Consider the following 7,518-nt stretch of genomic DNA (forward strand, 5'->3'; position numbering starts at 1 on the left):
GAAATTCAACCTCAATACCAAGAAATTAATGATAAAAATGAAAAAAAATGAAATTCAACCTCAATACCCCACTATACCAAGAACAGCAGTGGATATAAGTTCAATGAGAATTAAGAAAGAAGGACAAAAACTAACTTTTTTTATTCTTTTTTATAATAAAGAGAAGTTGGATGCAATTAAGAAAGCTCCTGATTCCATTAACTATAATAGAGTATTATTGAACAGAATATGTTATTAACACTCAAAATCATGAAATAAAATTTCATTGCTAAAATATATCAAGTAACAATTTGAATACCATTGCTGTTTATTGCTGAAATATATGATAAACATACAAAATTTTATAAGAGGCCAGACACCTAAAAATAAGAAGGCAAAAAAGAAACAAGATCCCACAACATAAAAATATTTGAAAGTCTAGAATAATAACTTCATTTATGAAGAACAATGGAATTTGAGCAAAAAAATCATTGACAACCAACCAACTATTTTCCAAACATTATAGCAATTGAGCTTAGTAAGTCATTCTGAGATATACAAAAACATAACAAATGACAAAGTGGAGGATTTTTCTCCCCCACCCTTCCTTTCCTTCTTGAATGTTAGCTCAGTATGAAGTTTCCTGGCTCTCAGCCAGCTAGAATGCAATTGATGGCACACTCAAGCAAAAAAATAAATTAAGAGAATAAAATAGGTCAACCTTATACAATCTGTATAAAATGATCTTTCTTACATTCTACCCTTAAATCAAGAACTCACCATTTCAAAAAATCAAACAGTATCAACACTCAAAATCATGAAATAAAATTCATACCAGTTTTCTTACAATGATTTCTTCCCGAGTGTATTTGAACTGTCAGCTGGAAATATCGGAAAAAAAAAAAAAAACAGAGCTGAGTTTGCTTACAGAGTGTGCAGTTCGGATACCCAAAAAAACTTTCCAATAATGAAGCACTGCTGAGAAACGAAGCTCAGAAACGAAGCCGAGAAACGAAGCTGAGAAACGAAGAGAGAGTTAGAGATTTTTTAGGTTAGCTCGGCGACGAAAAAAAAACAGAAAGATTAAATAAAAATCTTACCTCCTTCCGTCGGACCGTCGATTTCGTCTCGTCGGCGAAGAAAAGCTTGGATGAAGAAATCGCAGAGGAAGACGAGAAAGAAATCTTTGAGGACGGAAGACAGAAATCATAGAGGAATAAATCGAGGAATCGAAGAGGGAGAGGGAGAACGAGGGATTTGAAGACCAAATCCCCCATTTCCCCTGAATACCTACCGACGGACAGCGATTTCCGCAAGAAATCACGCTGAAACGGCATGGGAATGGCAGACGGAGGTATGGGTTTCGTAGAGAAATTTCCCGAATCGAAGAGGTATCCCGATCCCCGATCCCGAATCGCTCGTTATATTAACGAGTCGGCTCACGAGCCGACGAGCCGAACCGGGCTCTGTTCGAGCTCGACTCGTTAATGTAAACGAGCCCATCCCTGAGTTCGAGCTCGGCTCGAGCTCGAAATATAACGTTTCGAACCGAGCCGAAACCGAGCCGAACTCGAGCGGCTCGCGAGCCGGCTCGGTTCGAAGCCACCCTTAGTTGTCCCTACCTGCTAGCTTCGTGGGCAGCACGGGAGAGTCATCCAATAATGAGGAATTGCTAGCCAGAATCAGAGAAATGATACACGCAGGGCTAGAAGAGAGTGAGGGGCGACTGGCTGCTTTGGTGGACAACAGTGTTCCTCACTAGGTGCAAGGGGAACAATTTGTTGGACGCACAGAGCATCCAACACATGGAGGGGGTTTTAGCCCCGGAGGAGGGACAATTATGAGATACACAAAATTGGAATTCCCAATTTTTAATGGGTCAGAGGACCCTTTAATTTGGCTTTATAGGTGTGAAATTTTTTTTCTCACCAAAGGACGGCTGAAATAGACAAGGTGGGTTGGCCGCCTTTCACATGCTCGATCAAGCGCAGCTATGGGACCATCAGTTAGAATTGGAAAATCCGAATTTAGAATAAGATGAGTTTAAAGAGTTGTGTACAATTCGATTTGGCCCACTGCCTCAAAACAACCCATTGGGGGATCTAGTGCTGCTACGCCAAATAGGTAGTTTGGAGCACTATAAAAAACTATTCCAAGAAAAATTGGCAAGGGCCAGCAAGATTGTCCGAGTGGACCAACAGGTAGGTCTGTTTACAGCAGGCTTGACAGAGTCCCTATGCTTAGAAGTGGAACTACTTGCCCCTACCAATTTAACAAGAGCCATGAATTTGGCCAGAACATTAGAAGCCAAACAAAAGATTCAATACCGAAGGCCTAATTGGCAACGAGGGAAACAGAGTACTGGCGCCACTTCCACAGGTCAACCATGGCGCACTAATGCTCCTGCAGGTGCTCCTATAGCCCCTAAGCCCAGCCCTTCTCAACCGGCATTCATTCGGAAATTGAACAGGGCCAAGATGGAAGAAAGAAGGTCAAAGGGATTATGTTATAATTGTGATGAGCAGTACACATTCGGGCATCAATGTAAAAAATTATTTTGGTTGGAAGTGGATGATGAGGGGGAAGAAGCCCTAGAGGTGGAAGAGCCAGAGGTGGAAGAACCTGAAATTTCTCTCCACACCATCACAGGACTCCAATCATCCAAAACCATGCAAGTATATGCCCTAGTTAGCGAGCAACCACTCTTAAGTCTGGTGGACTCAGGGAGTACTCATCATTTTTTGAGCTTCACTGCTGCCCAGCATTTACAACTTCAAATGCACCCTCGCCCAATCGCTTCGGTATCAGTGGCTAATGGAGAAAAAGTTCCAAGTTATGGGGTTAGTAAGGCAGTTATGTTTTCAATTGAAGGTCACAACTTTTCTGCAGAATTTCTAATCATCCCCCTATCATGCTTCGATATGGTTTTGGGCTTTAAATGGCTCCAAACGTTGGGACCAATTTTTTGGGATTTCGTTGCACTAACCATGAGCTTTGAGTTGGTAGGCCAAGAGGTAACTTTACAAGGCCGTAAAGTTGAAGTTCCGGCACATTTACATGTACTTCAGTAGCAAGAACATCCGACTACTACCTTAGAAAATTTGTTGGATGAGTTTACAAACCTTTTTCAGGAACCTACGGCTCTACAGCCATTGAGACACTGTGACCACCAGATTTGTTTGAAGGCTGGTTCAGATGTGGAAGTTGTGCACCCTTATAGCTACGCACACCTGCAAAAGGATGAAATAGAATGACAATGCAGACTAATGCTTGACCAAGGCCTTATCCGACTGAGTAAGTCCCCTTTCTCTTCTCCCGTCTTATTAGTCAAGAAGCATGACAATACTTGGAGGTTTTGTGTGGATTACAGAGAATTAAATGCCAAGACTATCAAGGACAAATTTCCTATACCAGTAGTGGATGAGTTATTAGATGAACTACATGAGGCACAAATTTTCACTAAGTTGGACTTGCTTTTGGGGTATCATCAAGTCCGCATGTATCCTCCAGATATTGAGAAGACAACATTCCGTACTCATCATGGCAACTTTGAATTCATCGTGATGCCCTTTGGTCTCTCCAATGCTCCTTCAACGTTCCAAGCATTAATGAATGAGGTATTTAGTGTCTATCTCCAAAAATTTGTTTTAGTATTCTTTGATGATATCTTAATTTTCAGCAAGTCATCGACTCAGCATTTAGAAGATATACGCCTGGTTTTCCAACTTATTCGAGCCCATCGCCTTTACTTGAAAAGGACCAAGTGTACATTTTGTAGAACACAAGTGGCTTATTTAGGGCACATCATTACAACATCAAGGGATACAGTGAACCTGAAAAAAATTGCAGCTATCACACATTGGCCTCAAACGAGCACTATTTCAGCTTTACAAGGTTTTTTGGGCTTAGCTGGATATTATAGAAAGTTCATTCCCAATTATACGCCCCTAGCAGCTCCTTTATCCAACCTCCTACGACGCAATGCCTTCCATTGGAATGAAGACACGAGCACATCATTCAAAACACTAAAGACAGCATTGGCCACTACGCCTATCTTACAATTACCAAATTTTGAGGAGGTATTTGCAGTAGAATGTGATGCCTCAGGAGGAGGTCTTAGGGCAGTGCTGCAACAATCACAGCACCCTATAGCCTATTTCATCCGTCAACTAGCACTCCACCATCATAAATTACCCGCCTACGAACGTGAACTCATTGGCTTAGCTAAGGCAGTCCGCCATTGGCGACCTTATTTATGGGGCAGATATTTTCTCATACGCATTGACCACTATAGTTTGAAATATTTTTTGAATCAGCACATCTCCACTTCCCCTCAGTAGCATTGGATTAGTAAATTACTGGGATTTGATTTTACGGTGGAACATAAGGCAGGTAGATTGAATATAGCAGTTGATGCCCTCTCACGCAAATCAGAAGTTTCAGCACATTTGTGTGCCATTAGTCACCCCACCCTCTACTCTTGGACTCCATAAAGGAGGAAAACATACGCACACCAGAATTGCAAGAATTGCTTCAACAAATTGCCGCACGAGAAATGCCTCCAAAATGGTCCCTTCATGACAACCTCATATTATATAAGCAATGCATTTATTTATCTCACTCTTCTCCTCTGGTTGCCAAGGTGTTGTCATCTTATCATAACAGTATCATGAAGGAATTCAAAAAACCTTAATTTGGATCCAAGTGGATTTTTATTGGGCAGGTATGAAATCATCAATTGTATCATATGTAGTTTCTTGTCAAGTGTGTCAGAGGAACGAGGCAAATTATTTAAGCCCAGCAGGGGTGCTGCAACTGTCCGAGCTTCCCACTCAGGTTTAGTCGGACATCTCTATGGATTTTATTGAAGGTCTTCCTAAGTCTTTGGGAAAATCTACTCTTTTTGTGGTAGTGGACATTATCAAAATATGCACACTTCATTCCATTGGAGCATCCCTATACAGTGGCATTAGTAGCACAAGTATTTTTCACATATATTGTTCGCCTACACGGTATTTCGGAATCAATTGTAATTGATCGGGATGTAGTTTTTACTAGTCAATTCTGGAGAGATCTTTTCAAGTTGTGGCACCAAACTCAATTATTCTTCAGCGTATCACCCTCAATCGAATGGCCAGATAGAAGTGGTGAACAACACCATTGAAATGTATTTACGATGTTTGGCCGGAGACCGCCCTAAACGGTGGGTGGACTGCATTCCTTGGGTGAAGTATTGCTACAATACTTCCTTCCACACTGCCTTATAGGAGACCCCATTCCGAATCGTATTTGGTCGGGATCCCCCACGGTTACTTTCTTATGTTCAGAATTCCACCAAAGTAGATGTCATTGACAAAGATCTACTAAATCGAGATCAATTGTTGGCATGTACTATCCAACGTCTGAGACAAGCTCAAGCACAAATGAAAGAATATTATGATCAAGGCCCTCGAGACATTCAGTACAATCCGGGTGATATTGTGTGGCAACGTCTACAACCTTACCGTCAAGCTTCTCTGGCAGGCAGTCAGATTAAGCTCTCGCTGAAACATTTTGGCCCCTTCCACATTACTCAGCGGGTGGATCAGATCGCATATAAGCTGCAACTTCCTCCAGACGCCCAGCTCCATGATGTTTTTCATGTATCTCTCCTCTAGCCATTCAAAGGAACTGAACCACCTCCCACTACCACTTTACCACCCATTGAGGACGGACAGGTTCTCTCATGCCAACCAAAATTCTGAAGGCTCGTCAAAATCAGAATAGGAGGAAAGTGTTAGTTCAATGGTCTCACACCGATGCCACAAATGCCACTTGGGAAGACCTCGACGTCTTTCAGTAGTTCTACCCCACATTCGAGCTTGCGAACAAGCTCGTTTTCCACGAGGGGAGTGATGTTGTGGACTCGATAGCGGACCGAGTCATCCAAAGGTGATGCGACTGAGTTGGTAACTCATAAGGACGAGCAACACCATTAGGAATTATGTCTTCATTTTATTTTAAGTATGTGGTATGATGTAAGCAGAATTTACCACAACAAGGATCAGCATTCTCCTTCATGGAACCTAGGGTTGGCATTCCCCTTGAGGAACCCAAGGTTCAGGTCTCCCTTTGACGAGCCTGACTTCCTTTCTCCATTCAATTCCTCAGTTCATCTATCCCTTTTCCATTCCGTTCCGTTTTCTATCTCAATTCGTCACCATAAGTCGGCCTAGTAGATCAAGGCGTCCTGGTTCAGCCCTTGAGTTGCAAGAAGACCCCCTTCATCGAATCACATGATCTATGGTCAGAGTCCGGCGACGCAACTCTCTTTTGGTCCCGAGACTCCCAAAAATTTCTCAAATCCGTCGCTCATTAAATTAACAAGCCAGCTCACAAGCCGTTGAGCCAAACTTGGATTTGGTTGAGCTCGGCTCTTTAATTTAAATGAGCCTATTCCGGAACTCGAGCTCGGGTCGAGCTTGAGAAATATCGAATTGAACCGAGCCGGCTTGGTTCGAAGCCACCCCTACCTACAAGACTCCTTGAAGATGGTGGTAAGAGAGTGCTTCTCCATATAGTAATCCATATGGGGAATGTCCTTGAGACATCAGTGAAGGCAATTTGTTTGTAAGATAAATGGTTGTACCATAAACCTCACTTCACATGTTCTTAGGGAAATTACTACTCAACAACAAAGCCAAACCCATTGAGTGATATGGCAAAGCTTGTTATCACTAGCCTCATTTTGTTTGGGGATACATGCACATGAATGTTAATGGTGCATGGCTCGTTATGTAAATAAGACAAAAATTCAAAGGACATAAGTTCCCCACCACCATCACTCCTTAAGATAATAATGTGTGCATCAAAGAAATTTTTCCACATGTTGAAGATAGAAAATAATTCAAATTTATGTTAAAGAAAAAAAATCCAAGTGACGCATGAATAAACTTTAACAAATTCAAGTAGAACCACAAGTGAGACAAATTGAACAAGGAAAAGTCCCAATACATCAATATGAATTGTTGAATTTAGGACCCCATGATTGAAACCTTAAGCAAGATGAGAGAGGGAGAAGGAAAAGAGATAAGAGAGAGAGATAAAGAGAGCTAGGGTAGAGAGGAGAGAAGAGAAAAGAGAGAGAAAGACTTTAGGCTAAAGAGAAATTCTTCCACGAGTTGAGAAGTGGAGAGCTTGATTGAACCCTTCAACCAAGACCCATACTTATACTATTTCCATTACATATTTATGAAAAATTCAAAGATAAGTTAGGATCCCTAATATCCCTAATTACATCAATCATGATTATCCAAATCTACATAAATCAAGGGAAGATAAATCAATTACATTAATCAAGGAAGATTGCCAAATCTTCCAACTCATGTGATAAGGATTCTAGCTCGTGTGGTGACTCATCATGTTAACTCGTGTGGTCATGGTGGGTTTGGTCCCACCTTGTAACACTCCCCTTCAAGCTGGGGATGAGAAAACACTGTAAATGCCTAGCTTGTTGTAGATGGTAGACAAGATCTTATAAGTGCCTGGCTTGGTGACAAT

The sequence above is a fragment of the Aristolochia californica genome, unplaced genomic scaffold (genome assembly GCF_029961685.1).
Source record: "Aristolochia californica isolate CCGP_79_NKW_82.1479 unplaced genomic scaffold, dmAriCali1.0.hap1 SCAF_13, whole genome shotgun sequence".
NCBI lineage: Eukaryota > Viridiplantae > Streptophyta > Magnoliopsida > Piperales > Aristolochiaceae > Aristolochia > Aristolochia californica.